Here is an 18892-nt window from a genome sequence, read left to right on the forward strand (position 1 = left end):
TTTATATAGATAGGTGGATCCTTCCCAAGTGAAACTAAACAAGGTACATCTCGATACGATCAAGGATTTCCGAGACAAAAATTCTCAAGCATCGTTTTCTAAACAAATTCTAAATTAGCAAAATAATGACTCAACACCCCCCTCCTAATATCATTATGGACTGCGTAATATTTCAGTTTGAAGAAAATCCAGAACATGGGGGGAAGAAGGTGTTTTATATTTGCAGTGTCTTTTATCGGACACGTTCTTTCCGCGTTGATACATCTGCTCAAATTCAATACCGCGATATGTCTAGATAATGAAATTAAAAGAAAAAGGCATTATTTCTCCAATAACAATTTAATTTCGCAAAATAATGAAATATTATCTTCACGAAATTTTGTGCTAACTTATAATGATCAAAATAAAATGTAATAAATGTAAATAAGTATAATAAAAATAAAATCAACATACATATCGTAATATCTCAATATTTTCCTAGGTACACGCAAAGAACGCAGAAATGGAACAATGGAATATGGTGATTAACGCTTTCGACTTACACATTTAACGTTATGTCGGTACCGCATTATCCAGATAATTCCATTTGCTATAAAATAGTAGAGTATCCCCAAATCACGTTTTCTTTCAAATGTCTCAGTATCGAATTAGAACAGCGATATGCAATTGTTGCTCGCAATAATTAATCGGTTAGCGGAAGGAATAAACCGTTTCCGAAAGGATAATGGCAGAATCTGGCGTTTCACGGTTGGCCGGCACAGCCCGAGATACACGGAGATTTTTCCCGCGAGCTTCCCGCTTCGAACTACTTTCCGAGAGGTGCACTCTGAAAGTTCGCATCTGGAAAAATCCTTCTCTTTTGCACACACGCCGAGAGTGTATACATTTTGCCGGGGAAACTGGGATTGTTAGCACAGCGAAGATACCTGAGATAGTACATGCATAGAGGGAGCACGCATAAAGAATTACTTGATTCTCACGGTGCGCGACCTTCCCGCTGCTCCTTTTTACCTGATCCAACATACGTTTCCGAGAAGCCAAGAGCCTTCTCGCTGCCATGCCTCCGCCGCCTCTGCCGCTTCTGCCTCCGTTCCTGTCTGCCTCTCCGGCTCTGCCACCGTTGCCGTTGCTTTCAAAACACAGAGCAAACAGCGTTAGCGGAATGGCAAATAAAACGAACAATCCTGCGAGGATTTTATTTATCCTGAGAAGCTTAAAATTCTTCGAAATTGCATTTCGGAATAATATAGGAGGCCGGGATTAACTCGAGAGACACAATCGCAGAGCGAGAAGAAACTCGGCGTGCTCGGGCTGCGTATAGCCTGCAGGAAAACCGTCATGGAGACACAAAGGATATTTAACGTGAAGTCCTCGCAAAGAAAATGAAATCTTATTGACGATGGAGAGACAAGATAGCTATTCCTTTCGCTGCCATTTACAGTTCCGCAGCGAGACGGAATTTAATCCTTGATCTTCGATACTTTCGAAACTGCAATTTCTCTGTTCATTGCAGAATTTATCAAAATTACAGTTGTCGAATACGATCGGACAAGTGCACGAATGGAACTTAGGCGAAGTAGAAACAGCATCCTCCGTTGTTAAATAATTATCGTTCCTTACTAAATAATTAAATTCACCGATCTAGAAAGCGAAAACTTCTATCGAAAGATGTTGTTGTATGCCGTCAGCTTATTCTCGATCTCCGCGTCCACCCGGTATATTGACAAAATCAATTCGCCGTAAGCAGGCAGCCTAATTGGTCGCGCTGGATGCTGCGACCCTGATTAACGAGCGCCATTATGATAATGTCTAACGAATGGGTAGCGAACGAGAATCGAGACGAGTCGCCAAGAATATTTCTCAGCTCTCATGAGAAATCGAACGGTGAACCGTGGCATTGTTCATCTTAATGAATCGAGTGAATTTCCATGAAATGAAATTTAATTTCTTGCCAACTGGTTTCGCAAACAAATGAGCGATACTTGCTTGCATTCTTTCGGTGGAGAAGCAACTTCAGTCGATTAAGAAATATTTAATAGCAGCGAACGAACGAGCCTCTCGAACGAACCCTTTTGTATGCAAATGCACGCGACTGCAACTGGTAACAAGGGGCGTGTAATACGCCTCTGCTTCTGTCTTGGTTCGCTGACTCTCCCCATACACTCTCCGACTTTCTCTCTCAACCCCTCCCTCTCTTTCTCTCTAACTCTTTCCTTCTAATTCTTTCTCTCTCTCTCTAACCCTCTCTCTCTAACTCTCCCTCTTTAACTCTCTCTCTCTCTCTCTCTCTCTAACTGTCTCTCTTTCTAACTCTCTCTCTCTCTAACTCTCCCTCTTTAACTCTCTCTCTCTCTTTTTATCTCTCTTTTTCTCTCACTTTTTATCTCTCTCACTTTCTCCCTCTCTCTCTCTCTCTCTAACTCTCCCACACTAACTCTCTCTTTTTATCTCTCTTTTTCTCTCTCTTTATCTCTCTCTCACTTTCTCCCTCTCTCTCCCTGACTCTCTCTCTCTCTCTAACTCTCTCTCCCTCTAACTCTCTCTCTCTTTTTATCTGTCTTTTTCTCTCTCTTTACTTCTCTCTCACTTTTTATCTCTCTCACTTTCTCCCTCTCTCTCTCTCTCTCTAACTCTCCCACACTAACTCTCTCTTTTTATCTCTCTTTTTCTCTCTCTTTATCTCTCTCTCACTTTCTCCCTCTCTCTCCCTGACTCTCTCTCTCTCTCTAACTCTCTCTCCCTCTAACTCTCTCTCTCTTTTTATCTGTCTTTTTCTCTCTCTTTACTTCTCTCTCACTTTTTATCTCTCTCATTTTCTCTCTCTCTCTCTCTGTTTCTCTCTCTCTCTCTCTCTCTCTCTCTCTCTCTCTCTCTCTCGATCTCGATCTCGTCAACCAATGGCGAAATTCAATTCACCTCGCGATAAAATCGTCCGTTTTTCTAAACGTCCGACTACGTGTAACCTTTGCGCAGGAAGCCTAAATGGCCCAGCTATTCGAGATCTTCGCGGAAAAGGGTCCGCCGCAATTCGTACAGCTGACAGCTTCAAGGGCATCGCCCGTTCTCTGGTTCGTTCTTTAAATTATCCAGTCGCAGAGAAGAATTTAAATAACTTCACTTAAATAACGTAAAATTTTTTAAAATAGATATGAATAACGTAAAGAGATTTTACGCGAGTAAAAATATTTTGAATTATTATTGACTGATAGCGAGTACACTGCGAGATAAGATCTAAATGCAAAATAAAAATTGTCTGCATCAATTGCAAAACGTAGGGGCCAAGTGTAACCTTGTTTTGCCCTTAAATAATTTTAATAAGTTACAATTAAGGTATCAAAATTTTGGTCTGTTAAAATCTGTATAAATATAGATATTTTAATATCTCAATATTTCTTCAGATACACGCAAAGAATGTCTCCGAATCACATTTTTCTTTTTTAAATATCTCAGTACCGAATAATAACAGCCACGTGTTAAAAACGCTGCAAGCGAAAGTAAATGCGTTCGTTGAAAATCTGCGAATATACGTCGCGTTGTATTAAAAGAAAAATGCGCATGAAAATGAGGCGAAATGTTTCGATAGACGTAAAAGCTAGCGAACGAACCTTTCAGCACACGACTCCCTTTGAAACCACCCAGAAAGCACGGCATTTAATCCAAAATCGCCTAAATATCAAAAGCCTTGGAAAACTACATTCCACGGGATTTAATAGAATTTAATGTAATATGATTCTTTTTTTTTCAACGCGCGCGGAGGCAAGCAAAACTCCATTCGGTTTCGCTTTCTTTGAATTTGTTTGCAAAGTGTGAAATTGCGCAGTCTATTCACAGTGTAGCCAGCTTATTGAAATTACAGTTGAAGTCTAGCAATGATTTTAAACGTGGCACAAAATGCCGTATTTAAGCTGTAGGAGAAACTTTATTGCGAGGTCGGTTCTAATTAAGAGAAGATTCTACTGTGAACATAGACGTCGATTCTTTCGCACTTTCTTCGAAACTATAGCTTGCTCGAAGATTCAAAATTAATGGAGTTATGACTGTGAGACAGAGACTACGATGATCAGTAGACAGCGGAATTTTATGCACACACACACACACACACACAAATGCATATTTGTATAGAACGTAGATAAAGTAATGAGACCTAGACAGAAATTTAGGTTGTCTATATAGAAGACTTTAAAAATATAGTTTCTATTTTCTAGATTTCGCATCTTGTACATTTTAAATATTGTAATGCAAATTGCAACAAATAATAAGCGAAAATACGTATACATTTTGCGCATATGTTTCTGCATATATTGCATGTTAATTTTGCGTATTAATTTTGCACATTAATCTTCCACGAAGATCCGGTGTTTAATGGTCGGTATCGTTGTCGCAATTGTTTATAATAGAATATCTTCCGAAATGCTCTCGTTTCGAAGAAAAGGAGAGCGTCGCCATAATTATGTGCAGCAAAGCGTATATCACCGGTCGCTGTATCGCTGGTAGCATGATGAATGCAGGGCTTTTCTATCCGACGCGACAAAGTTGAATAAAGGACTCCATCCGGTTCACGAGGATTTCTGTTATCGAGTTATACAAATGATTGATACGCTACCGATAGGGCAGAAGTGACCACTTTGTCTACAATCCGCCTGTATATCAATCATCTTCGAGTGGCCGAGGAGAATCGAATAAACGTTACGCCGGTTTTACGATGGGGATGTAAATCCGACGAGAGAGTAAATATCGGACACGGATCCCCCGCCCCGAAGAACTTAAAACGATCGGCCGATTTGAAAAATCATTTAACGATAAAACCGATTCAATTAAATGTTCAAGCCCGACGTTGATTCCGCCGACCGAAAAATTATCGTCGAGGACCGTTTTCATTTCGTTTATTCGCTGGCAACGGGATTACCCGGCTGAATGATAAATTTTCGACAATAAAAGGGATTAAAATAAATTGCTGACACGAGAGGGGGGAGTCAAAAATATTGACGAACCAGCGGATCGTAATAGTTATTCATTCGCCCGACGAACAAGGGATCAACTACTTCGCGAACGGAAATGAAATTTCGCGGGATTTAGCTGGAAGTTTCGAAACACCGGCTGGTCCCGGCTTTTTGGAACATCCTGTCGCCGGTCTTCCTGGCGGACGCTCAACTTTCCCGTAAATCTCGGAACGACACGGACACTTTCCGAAACTTACGGCCCGGCCCTCGAAATTCAAACACGTAATTTAATTAAAACTCGCTCAACCGTTTGGCCGTGCCTGAGCACGGGAACAGTACGCGCTAAGAATAATACAATAAATACAACAGAGTTAAGAATAATATGAGTGACATAATTATAAACTCGAACGATGGCGCAAAGAATCTGATCTTATTTTTGAAACGTATCGATATGTATACTAAAGTGTAATTAAAAGGAAAACCGATCGATAGTTGCTTATGATCAGAGGTGTTAATGCGACATTGAAGACAAAAAAAGATCCGAGCACCTCGAGCCGTCGTGCCAGTAAATCGTGGATTTTTCACAGAGTCTAAATCAATTGAACAACATATGTCCTGTGCGGAACGATCCATAAAGCGAAAGAACGACGCAGAGAATGGGAACGGTACGCGCTAAGAATAATACAATAAATACAACAGAGTTAAGAATAAGATGAGTGACATAATTATAAACTCGAATGATGGCGCAAAGAATCTGATCTTATTTTTGAAACGTGTCGATATGTATCCTAAAGTGTAATTAAAAGGAAAACCGATCGATAGTTGCTTATGATCAGAGGTGTTAATGCGACATTGAACAGAAAAAAAGATCCGAGCACCTCGAGCCGTCGTGCTATCTAATACAATAATAATACAAATAAGAATAGAATAATACAATAAAAAATACATATATTATATAATAATACAATAAAAATACATATAGAATAATACAATAAATACAACAAAGTTAAGAATAGTATGAGTGACATAATTAACTCGAATGATGGCGCAAAGAATCTGATCTTATTTTTGAAACGCTTCGATATGTATCCTAAAGTGTAATTAAAAGGAAAACCGATCGATAGTTGCTTATGACCAGAGGTGTTAATGCGACATTGAACAGAAAAAAAGATCCGAGCACCTCGAGCCGTCGTGCCAATAAATCGTGGATTTTTCACAGAGTCTAAATCAATTGAACAACATATGTCCTGTGCGGAACGATCTATAAAGCGAAAGAACGACGCAGAGAGAAAGAGAGAAAGAGAGAGAGAGAGAGACGGTTAGAGAAATGTAAATTGAAACGATAAAAGAACCCTCGTGGAACGCGCGCCAGTTTCACGATTTATAGCTTACCGGCTGACGCATCAAAGGAATTCAGTCCGAGTCTACTTGGTCCGACACTTTTGGGGGTAGAAGAGGTCGTATCAATTAAAATTGGTTACGGTGCTCGGCTCAGCCGATCCCGTCATCGAGAGGGTCCTGTCATCGATCCTGGATCGCTCGTAAAATAAAGATTTGGCCAAGAGGGTGGCTCTTTTTCGGAGGGGTTGCTTTTGCCCTACGGTAACCCGGCACACTGTGTATCCACGTCGAAGCGCATGCACACACCAACGCCGACGTTGGTTCCCGATACCGTGGGGGCGGATCGGCGTGTTGAATACTGATTTTCGACGGACGCATACATTACCCGCACGGATAAAAGATATTTGCATTTTGATGGACCGTGCTGAGTGCATTTGACGTTTCATATGCATTCCTCCTCGGCCGTCTGTGCCGCCACGCTCGCCGCCAAGTCTCCTTTCCCAGCGGAAAAAAAAATCCTCACCCTCCGCCCCCGCCCTTTATTCCCGCTGTCACCGAGGTATTTGTATTTATTTCAAACGCCTCGAGCACACCCTCCGGCCCGCACACGTGCGCCGAAATTATGCCTGTCGTCATAAACTCGGACTCTGTGAGTCACTATTTTCAATATTTGGTCGCTACGTCGACGCTCTGTCGTTCCGACAGAGAAAACAGAGTGCCTACTAATCAACTCATTGCAGTCGAATGACGACTCTAAGGCATCATTAGAAGTTATTATTGGGTTGGCAACTATGTAATTGCCGATTTGTTCAATGAAATGAAAAATTTTTTTTACTTGGAATGAAGTTTAATCTGTAATGTATTTTCCATTTTGTTCGATGACCTTTTGCCATCTCTCCGACAACTTGAAAATTCCACGCTCGTAGAAAGTCTGATCCTTTTCGGCCAAAAACTGAGTTAAGTGAGATTTTACAGCGTCATCATCGTTAAAAGTTTTACCACGAAGGGAGTTGTCCAGGGATCGAAATAAATGGTAATCCGATGGCGCGAGATCAGGACTATATGGTGGGTGTAACATCGATTCCCAACCAATATCCATCAATTTTTGCCGAGTGGACAAAGACGTGTGCGGCCTAGCATTGTCCTGCTGGAAAATGACACCTTTACGATCGACCAATTCTGGTCGCTTTTCCTTGACCGCTGCATTCAATTTGTCCAGTTGCTAACATTCACGGATAATAAAAAATAACATAATAATAATAATAATAATAATTTTATAATATAACATTTACAGATATCATAATAATGAGAGTGAGAGACATCTATAACTGAAATCGGCAATTATTTAGTTGCCAACCCAATACGTTCCGCAATAATTTTAACAGTGTCAAATTTGTTTGTAACAAGTGAATCGAAAGCAACCTATGCTATACTCCGTGTCATTGTACTCGTGTCAGCAAAATTACTCATAATTCTCATTAGGAGTTATGTGTACGATTAAAGAGCTGTTAAAAGTGTACACTGTTGCACGAGTCACGAAATTCAATTTCGTACGTATAAAATGCACTGGGTTGTATAAAATGGAAATACTATAGGCCGGAAAAACGATTTTGGATTTCGAGTTAAAATGATTCCAACTGCAAAGGGTTAAAAATGTAAAGCCCTTCGTATCGTGTTTGACTGATCCGCTGTGCAAGGAAATTAAAAACCATAGCAGCGAATTGCAGTTTCGATGCAACAGAAGCAGTACGAAAATATGCGACTAGTTCCTCGTATCGAATTTAGTTTCTCGAGCACCGAAAGCAGCTGTTTTATATTAGTTCATAAAAGTAACAATAAGACATTTATTCTGATTTCGGGCGAGTATTATTGTAATATTTGCCTCCAGTAACGCATATATCGAATAAATAACTCGTAAACGTATCTTTACCATCTGCATAATTTACAATCAGAGATAATGAAAAAATTATCGTCGTTAAGACAATAGTACACTTAATGTTAAGAGACGATATTTCGAAGAATCAAATTGTAATAATAATAAATTGTGGGATTGAGATCTGCAACGTTTTCGTTTCGTGTCGATAGCAGTATGTTCTGTCGAATTGTATCATTATCACAATATTCCTATTCATTGAAATCGATTTTCTTCCATTTCTCAATCATTCGATATTTTGTCAACACTATACCAAGCAATAATAGCAAGCAATAATAGTGACTATCGTGCATTGCTTCATAAAAATGCGAAGATCGAATTTGTTTAGATTTTCTGTTACCATCGGAAGGGTCTCGAAAGTTTGTAGACTTGTAAATCGTGAAACAAGAAACCGGTGATTTCGATGGTGGTACGTTTAGCGTCGAACAGACAGACCGAAAGGTCTTGCGGTATTTTCGAAGAAATTCCGGCAACAGACCGACCGTGTTCGGCTTCGTAGAACGTTCAGCGAAGACCGATAAAATCCGGGAGAAGTTCGTGCAACAAAATGCAGGAACAATACGCGTCGGAACGAACGAAATCGTAAGTTGATTTTTGCAGAGCAACGAAACAAAAGGGCCGCTAATTTTGCGGGCTCGAACCGCTAGAAGGAATTCCCTGGTTTCTGTCCGGAGAATCCTCGGCGGACCGTAAACGGGAAATTTCGCTGGGGGATCGGAGCAATTTTAAGAATGCAGGCTAGTTCGTATAAACCGAGAAACGAAGTTGGAAAGATATACACCGCAGGGTCGGAAGTTCAACATCCGTTGCACCGTGTGGAATAAGACTCCGCCGAGGGAAGACTCTTGTTTAACGAAGTTGCGAAGCGTTTGCCGAAGGAAAAGAGAGAGGAAGAGAGACAGACAGAGAGAGAGAGAGAGAGAGAGAGAGAGACAGAGGGCCACCGGGCAACGACGGAGTTTTACTTAATATAATTAACAGGCTCCCAAGCAGTGTCGAACGAAGAAACTCGCCGAGCACTGAAACGTATAATCTCGTTCGGATCCGCGGAAACTGGGTGTGTAGACTGAATTAAGAGGAATTCCCGGAACTCTCGAATCGAATGCCTTTGCCGCAAACAAACTGCTTCGAAATATTGTGTCGGTTCTTCTTTGGATTCGATTGTTTTATTTGCATCGGAAACGAAGCGGAGTGTTCCGGGTGTTACTGAATATGGACGGAGATACTGTTCGGTGTTTATTCTATTCGGAATTCTTCGTATTCGAAAGTCAGTCGAAAAGATGAAAACCGTTGTTCCAGTTAGTTCCCTTGTCATATCATTATCCTCACAGTTGCGACGAATGGAACTTATTCGATTGTAATACATTTACTTGAGAAAAAGAAAGGAAACGCTTATTTATAGCGTGCTTACATTTACTGGAATAATTAAATATTGGCTTCAATGTTAATTGAAGTAAATGTCAGCACGCTGTAAATAAGCGTTTCCTTTTTTTTTAAATGAAATTCGATTCATTCATTGGAATAATTAAATATTGGCTTCAATATTTGATTGTTCCAATAAATGAATGAATTTATTCCGATTTAAAAGAAAGCAAAATATGCTGTGACAAAGATTATTAAACAATTCTTCTAGATTATGCTAATTATTTTTCGTTAGCCTAATGAATCTATTACAGAATCAGACGAAGAAACAACAACCGACCTTTTCCCTTTACACTCGACTGGCGCACACTAAGACGCCATTAATGATTGTTATGTCACAAAATAATTCAAGATAATTTAACCATCACCAAATTTGTTTATATTTAAAAAAAACCGTTAAAATTGCAACCGCTGCATAAGTCGCAAGATTCAATTTCGCAAGATTCAATTTCGCATGTATAAAATCCACCAGGTTGTGACAAATGGAAATGCTATGGGTGAAACAAACTATTTGAAATTTCGAGTTAATTCCGCGTGCAAAGGTTTGAAAATGAAGGATTTGCCGCTGGCAGGAATCTGGACCTATTCGAAGCCGCCGAAGAACATGCGAGAGTGGTGTTCCGTGTAAAACCATGTTCTTGCCATCAATCCGTATTACAAGTTCATCCGTACGACATCCGGTTTTTCCGGGCTCGACGGCGGCCGTTCACCGGTATCCGGCTAAACGGGAATTTACTCGATTCATATTTCTCCGAGCGGCAATTTCAGCCGCGTATAAACAGAGAAGGAGCAACGGGACACAAGTAGCGCACACAGGCCCGACGGATGTTTGCCGTGGGCATCGGAATATGAATGTTGCCTAGAAATTATTCATGGTCGCCGATATTAAAAGCTTTTCCGTGGCGCGGGCTCGCCGGGAATCAATTGCCAAAAACGTCGATATCGGTGGCGACCTGAAACCGGGATAAACGCGAGACTGCGGTCACAATGGGCCGAAAGACGTGGCAAATTGAAAAATCACCCACCGTTCAGCGTAGCATAAACGGCCCCGGCCGTGTCCGTGTGCGGAAGGTCGGCTCGGTGCGAGCGTGTGCGCGAAAATGAACGAGCCACGAGCCTCCTTCGATACGTTGTTACCGGGGCAAATTTTTCCTGTCGATATCTCGCGTTAACCAGCGATTCGGCTTTGTTTAATCTCCGCCGAGGGGACAGCCATTTTTCCTGGCGAGTCGTTAACCCTAGACCAGATTCCGCACACGTCGGGCCAACGTATGCCAATATTATTTATGGACTGCGGATCTTTTCGCGTACGCGGCCACCAAGGAATTTTCAGATGTTCCACGCTCCCCGATGTTTAACGCAGCTTCGATTATTCGGATTGCTTCTGGCTCGTTTTTTTTTATTTTTTTATTAGACCACGAATTTTTGCGCGGAACGATTCCGAATAACATATCCGTGTCCCTTTGTTCTTCTTCTTCTTTTCTATTTCTACTTTTGCGTTACCAGTTTTCCCATAAATCCATAAAATCCGCAGAAAATTGAAACATCGATTTCTGTGTAAAATAATAAATTCGGTGGGGAATAAGTTTTCGAAGGAAGCACTCTTCTGTGAACACGCATGGTTCTAGAACTAACGAAACTCGTGGCTTACGCGATTCTTGCGCAACTATAAATACCGAATTTAAATATTCCCTGTCGAGCAGATCGCTCGGAGAGCAACCGTGGTACTAATACCAGAGTTGAGCAACATTTTATTCGGACAACGGTAAAGAGATAAACGAATAAAATTTCATTCGACACTATCGAATAAATATCCAATCGAATGCAAATTTATCGTGATACATATTTATCTCGAAAATATTTTATTCAAATAAGGATTTATTCGTACAGGAATTTAAACGGAAAATTATCGATTCGAATAAATGTGATAAAACTATAAATATGATAAATAATTCGAAGGAAAAATTATTCGAGTGACGAATTATTTGTATAAATCGATAGGATGATTTCTGACGAATAACGAATGATCGTTATTCAAATAAAATATTCGACTGAAAAGTTCAAGTCACTTAGTCCAGTTTTAAAAAAGTTATTGCGTTTTAAGAGGCTGTACGAACACTTTTGTGGGTCACTGTAAGTACGTTCGTGGGACGAAATGTATCGTTGATTCGTGCGAATTCTTAGTTAACTCCGTCAACTGGCATTAATCCTTTCGGTACGAGCGCGCTGTCAGCCGTGACACTCCCACTATACGGGGTGCCGCGCCGAAAATGCGTACATAGCACAGTGGGTCAGTCCACTTTTGTACGAAGATTTTCTTAAGTAATAACTGTGCTTAATCCGTTTCTAAATCTTTTGTTTCCTGTAAACATTCTGTAAAGGGCCTACAATATGTTCAAATCTATGAACAAGTTTCGAACAAAAACGCAACCTCAAATTTTCTAGATCAATTCAGATCAAACGACGATTATACCTGTAGCTGTTTTTTCGGAATCCTTGTAAGAAAAGACTTTATTAGAATAATTTCTAATATGTCAGAAATATGGCTCACACGAATGCCAGATGTATTCGGCACTTGTCCATACCGGTCATCGGATGGATGCCGGTATACTGGGTATCCCAAAATTATGGTATTATATGGGAAATGAGGGATTCCTGGGGTCATTTGTAGCAACTTTTTCCTTAGCGAAAATGTTCTACGATGCTTCGTTCACGAGATATTAACGAAAAACACTGACCAATCAAAGACGAGCTCGGTTGGCGCAAGGCAGCCGAGCCAATCAGCGGATCTGGACTTCGCGCGCTCGTTGGCTCGGCCGCCTCGCGCCAATCGAGCTCGCCTCTCATTGGTCACTGTTTTTCGTCAATAACTCGTGAACGAAGCCTCGTAGAATATTTTCGCTAAGGAAAAAGTTGCTTCAAATGATCTCGGGAATCCCTCATTTCCGGGAAATACCATAATTTTGGAACACTCTGTATATCCGGCACTCGGCCACACAGGTGACCAGATGGATGCCGGATGTATCCGGCGCTCGTACCGAAAGGGTTAATAGTCTGTTCGATTAGTCGGCATCCTTCGGACTAATCGCGAACAGGTTAAAAGCCGTACGCTGAGATCGATGAACAGTCGGCGATCGAGAATTCATAGAGGAGGCCCGTGTTATTGATCATGCGAATACTGGCTGTGGAGTACTGACTTACCGTTGAAGTTGCACCGTTCGCTGCCGGGCCTCGTAACTCGCGGGCAAGATTTCAAAACCGTAGTCTCGGTTGTTTGTTGCAACTTTCGGGATTTCGCAGTCTCTTCGGGGGAAGCGTCCCTTCACTTCATGTCACGGTAATTGCTGTCACAGAACAACACTCTGACGCGAACAAAGTTGCGTCTTCCTGACTTCCGAGCAGCGACCTTTGTCCGGAGTTACCATGACTGGAAAAAAAAGAAGAAGGAGAACGCGTTCAGCACGGAACAATGCCGCCTCTGCTATACTACACGAAAATAATGTACAAAGTTTTAATCATCGCCCCGCCACTGCGCAAGTTTCCTTAATCACGTATTTCTATTCTGGCCGCGCGGAAAGGATTAAGCGGGCGCGGGCGTTCCGAATCGCGTAGTGCGAACCCGCGATTCCCTCGTAAGAATATTCCGAGGTCTTCCTCATCGACGAAATTTGTCCCGAATGATTGTTGAAGACACGACGAAAGATGTTAAAACTTAGGATCTATATCGATTTCTTGTTCTCTTTGTTTGTATTCGTGCGATGACTGTACAGGGTATCCCAAAAATGACTCGCAGTCCGGAAATGGCGGGTTCCTCGGATTATTTGAAGCAGCTTCTTCCTTTACAAAAATTTTCTCCGAGGCACCGTTAACGAGTTATTAACGAAAAGCAGTGACCAATAAGAATCGATTACGGCTGACGCGAGGCGGCCCAGCCAACCAGCGCACGAAGCCCAGTTCCGCTCATTGGCTCGGTCGCCTCGCGCTAGCTGAGCTGGAATTCGACCGCCCTCGACCGCTGACGCCGTTGGCTCGGCCACCTCGCGTCAGCCATACTCGATTCTTATTGGTCACTGTTTTTCGTTAATAACTCGTTAACGGTGCCTCGGAGAAAATTTTTGTAAAGGAAAAAGTTGCTTCAAATGACCCGAGGAACCCGCCACTTTCGGATTGCGAGACATTTTTGGGATACCCTGTATAAAATTTCTTTCGTTTTATTACTTCTTCTGTAACAAAGGGATTTTCTACTCGCATACATGCATGAATAAATTATTATTATTAGTAAAATCATAAAACACATTTGGCATGCGTCTTTCATTAAATGAATTCGAGTTTGATAAATATTTTAAAAAGTCGAACCATTTTCTATGATCGCAGAATATCGAAATGGAAACGCTATTTGTTGTCGAACATTTTGAATACAAATCTTGTGTCCTGATATTTGCGATAAATTTTGTATAAATACCCTTACCATCTTCGACTTCTCGATCGAAAAGTTTAACCAGTTAGCTGTTTAATTATACTGCGTAGGTTCGAGTTTAAATACGACACTCGTGTGGAATATATAATTTATAATAAATAGTATCAAAGTAAATATCATTTTCGAAAAGTATACTCGTCACGAAGAGATGACAAGATTCAGCTTTGAAGTACCATTTTTTCTAAGAAATTATAGCAGTCGAAAAGGTTCTAAAGGTTCTAATCTTCTATCATTTAATGATAGCGTGAGATAAGAAATGGAGATGACGAAAATAATTGCGGGACTTCTGACTGATCAGAGTCCGCCAATTTGCCGGCTGGCCACGCAATTCCCGTACTCGAATTCGCCGGTATCGACCACGTGCCCGTGAAAACAGACAATGGACAGGGTGGAAGCGTGGACGAGCTATCGCCCCTTTCCTATCAACGTCGGTAATACAGGCGGCTATTTTTCACACTCCCCACCAGCGGCACCATCCCCACGCCTCTCCTCGCCGTCTCACCCATACCTTCTCATCCGTTCGCGTTCATTCGCTCCCATCCTTCCCAGGAAGGGTCCCCAGGACCGCTGGACACGGTAGTTCTGTCGATTTAAGATTGTCGAACTTATAAAGCTTCTGAAGCATTCCCTCGGGCTCGCAAGTTTTCCCCGAACTTGCCGGTCCTCGCTCATCCCCTCGCCAGCTCGCCCATCCCCCCGCCCCCCGAAACTCTCGCGATCTCCTCTCGCGGGCCCACTTTTTCCCAGCGCCGCTGTTACTTGCGACGCGACGCGTCAAAGGAGTAATTCTAGTGTTTCGTGGCTGAACTTTTCCGTTGATCGTTCGTTCGTTCGCTCGCAAACGGGAGATAACGCTCTTCGCCGTCGAGCGGGTGGCTCCCGCTCGCATTCATTATGTATGCTTCCTCGCAAACCACGCAATAAAATCGGCCCGATGTGCCGAATAAAACAGCCTCGACCACTTTGGAGCCGACGCGATCCACTCTGTCGGCTAATTGATGCTGCGGGCACCGGGATGTTATTATCAGGTTGCGGATCTTTATGCGAAACATTGACGGGAAACGTTGGACGAATGGACACGATGATTTTGATGGAAATATATCAATGAATTTTTACAAAATAAATATTTTCTCTCTGTATTTAACACTAACCCTACCAAGCAGTAATACTAGAGTATAATATAATATAATATAATATAATATAATATAATATAATATAATATAATATAATATAATATAATATAATATAATATAATATAATATAATATAATATAATATAATATAATATAATAATAATATAACTACAGTAATACTAACTGGCATGTACTGCTTCACAAAAGTGAGAAGACCGAATATATTTGGAATTTGTAAAGTTTTTATTATAAGACTTGCTCCAATAATATAACTTATTCAAGCGTTTTCCACGAAAGAGTCTCGGAACTTTGCAGAATTGCAAAATAAGAAAGCGGTCACTTTGACCGTGGTAGGTTTAGTGTTAATATAAAAATCTTTAGTGGATAATTTGTTTTCGTATGAAAAACAGCTCGGACTTGGCGGTGCGTAAACTTGAATTAATTCTGATCCGCCGAGGTTCGATGAAGTTCTGTCTAGAGCGCATTTGTGACAAAAATAAAACGCTATAAAATCTACGAACTGATATGTGATTTTATATACGTTGCACTGTCCACCGTTGCGTGGAAATTCTAAAGTACGTCTACAAGGCTTCGAGACGGCAAAATCCTGTGGAAATCATCGTGGAATGGTCTCGTAATGTACCGTTTAAGAATACCGTTTCGTATACACTGGATTCCCCCAATAAAACTGTTTGCCGCGTCCGATGTACAATGATAAACGCACGATTTAATCGAGTTTCAACGAGCGGCGTAGAAAACGTTTAATCGCGGTGCTCGCGCCGCCGTATTCCGCGGCCGAACAATAAATCCCGACAAATTTCTTCGGTGAAAAGACAGGCTAGCTCCGTTGGCAAGCAAAGAGGGAGTGGAGGTGAGGGGTGTTACGGTGTCTGGGCTCGCGCAACGCCATTAAAACCGTACGTGCCGTCGCGGACGTACGGCGGCCCGGCTCCTAAATAATGTATAATTAAACGGCTCGCCTAAGGAGCCGACTTTTATCTAGCAGCGGGCTCAGCGGCTGGAATCGCGTTGTGTCTCCGGTCTGGCAAAGGAATCGACAGGCCGCGATAATTTAATGAAAAATTCGCGATCGTGTGACGACGATCGCTCCGCGCGTCGTCGACGCGACGCGGCGCGCACTAAACGCGGTAAGAAAAAACTATTTTTTGTCTGGAACTATTTATGTCCAATTTATTTCTTTATTTTATACGTTTCAAGTGCATGTTTGGCTTATTACTATTTTTATTCTAACTACTGTGATCGCTATTTCTAATTAATTACTATTGTAATTATTATATTATTTTTACTATACTTTGTTCTCTTTGAATATCAAATCTTACATTTTATTTCCCAGATATTTGTAATCCAGGTAGATCATCGAAATTTCGTAAACGTAGATGTTACAGCTGATAATACAATGGCATCAACAAATAAGGTAACATTTTCATATAATTAATAAATTCAAAGAATCATGCTTTTAAAACGATCTATGAAACCATATTTTAAAAGTTTCATTTATCATGTAAGTACACCGACATTTTAAGTAATGCAGGGACTTTATCGCGAGGGCAAGAAAGTCATAATACGTAATAGCCCATATCCCTAATTAGCCGTTGGTCACATTTTTCTCTACTACAAGCACGCTTTTATAAAATGACTTTGCGCCGCGTTTAGGCGCGCGATTGTCCCATAATGCGTCGCGACGGTTCTCCGCGCGTCGTTTTCTAGAGGAAGCCGGCGCTGTCGACAGGCAAAAAAGAAACGTATGGAATTAATGACGGCGTCCCGGCCCCCCTTGTTTTCCTGTGGCCGTCCACTTGTCTGCGAGAGCACCCTCCCGGCCGGCATTCCGCCTTCGGCGGAACGTATCGGCGGACCGAGAGGGTGGGAGCTGTGTCGAATAACGTTAAAACAGTGCAAGCAACCGGTGTAGGTAACTATCGGAAGAAGAGATCGTCACCGGGGGTTGTCGGCGGACCGGCGGGGCGGGAAATACCTCTGCACCCCGTGCACAGACCCGTTCTCGCCTGTCTCGAATCGAAGAGTCGCGTCGGGGGTCGCGATACGGCCGAGCCACCCCTTGTTTTCTCCTTCTCTTTTCCCTTTTCCCTTTTCCATACAAAGTCTCTCGCTCTTCTACCTCCCTCCCTCCTACTCTCTCTCTCTCTCTCTGCTTTCAGCTCTCTCGGGGCAACGTAGTCGCAAGCTCGTGCTTCCACCCCTCGAAAAAAACTCGGCTTGCATTTCAGTAAAGAGCCAACCCATCCGCGTGCATGGACAATGGGACGAGACACCCTGCTAGACGGCCGACAACGCCCTTTCTTTTCGACACACGCGTGTCTGCGCTCGCGGCGCGGCGGCGTGTGCGTTCGCCGACAGGGAATAGCTGCTCTCTCTCTCTCTCTCCCTCTCTCATTCCCCCACTTTCCCTCTCTCGATGGCACGCTCACTCTCTCTCTCTCCCTCTCTCATTCCCTCACTTTCTCTCTCTTGCTGGCACGCTCTCTCTCTCTCTCCCTCTCTCATTTTCTTATTTTCTCTCTCTCGATGGCACGCTCTCTCTCTCTCTCTCGCTGGGCGCTCTCTCTCTCTCCCTCTCTCATTCTCCCACTCTCTCTCTCTCTCTCTCTCTCGCTGGCTCGCGCTGTCCCTCTCTCGCTGGCTCGCTCTCTTTCCTCTCACTCCCCGTTCCTATCTCTCGGGCCGACCTCGCCGATTTTCGTCTCGCTCGCTACACGCTCGCCGCCCGCTCTCCTCATGTGTGTCTGACTTCTTTTTTAAGAGGAACTACAGCCTCGGCGACGATGTCTCGCCCTCGCTTCCTACTTCGCGGCGCGTGCACCCCGGCACAGTAGCGCGGAAAACAATTTTCTGTGTGCCAGCCGGAAGGGTACTCGTACGGGGAGTTGGTACTCGCCGAGCCGTAAGTACAACACCGTCTGCGGGAATTATACGAGACGCCGATTTCTGGCGTAATCACGCGCGAATCGCCGGAGCAGGCAGCAGCTGCCTTCCGTTACACTCGTTCCGCGATACGGCAGTTCGCCGTGGTTATCGAGTTCGACTTTCTGCTCGCCGAACTAAGTTCAATCCGATAGAAAATTTTCGCCACGGGGAATTCGTTTGCAGCTCGTGCAAGCGATCCGCTATTCTCGAAGTCCACGGATCGTTCGCCGGTTTTAAATTCGAGATCGTGTACCTTTAGCGATATATATGTATATGTATAGTCTCGTTGGTCAATGTTGCTGGTACACCGCAATATTTAATTTCGCGCATCGAGCACGCTCGGCGAAGATAACAGAAGTAATGAAATCGCACATTTACACAGTTCACTAAATATTTGATCAGAAGCCTCGAGTTTTATCGAAAAATTCGTTTGCTCGTTCAACTATATGGGACAAACAAATAAATAAATCTCTTTTAACACTCGACTGGCGGACTTTTTATTTTGTTATTTTATTTAGCAGTTTTCTTCTCTCTGTATGTGGTTTTTAAGATTCTTCTTTTAGTCACGTTGTTAGAATATTTCTTTAACTGCGCGAATAGGGGAAAAACGCAAGAAGCGAGGAAGAATATAGCTTTTGCTCGCTATAAAATTATGCATTAAAAATTAAATAAAAAATATTATGAAGAAACGTGCTAAATGA

The 18892-nt window shown here is 42.4% G+C and overlaps 1 long non-coding RNA gene across 1 annotated transcript in view; it reads right to left on the minus strand.

Annotated features, from left to right (window-relative positions):
* LOC143259332 (uncharacterized) overlaps positions 1-18892 on the minus strand; it is a 280884-nt gene that overhangs the window by 23889 nt on the left and 238103 nt on the right. Inside the window, exon 3 of the long non-coding RNA XR_013033137.1 lies at positions 12838-13063. This is a non-coding gene — a long non-coding RNA (uncharacterized LOC143259332). The remainder of the gene's footprint in view (positions 1-12837; positions 13064-18892) is intronic.

This window comes from Megalopta genalis, chromosome 4 (assembly GCF_051020955.1).
Source record: "Megalopta genalis isolate 19385.01 chromosome 4, iyMegGena1_principal, whole genome shotgun sequence".
Lineage (NCBI taxonomy): Eukaryota > Metazoa > Arthropoda > Insecta > Hymenoptera > Halictidae > Megalopta > Megalopta genalis.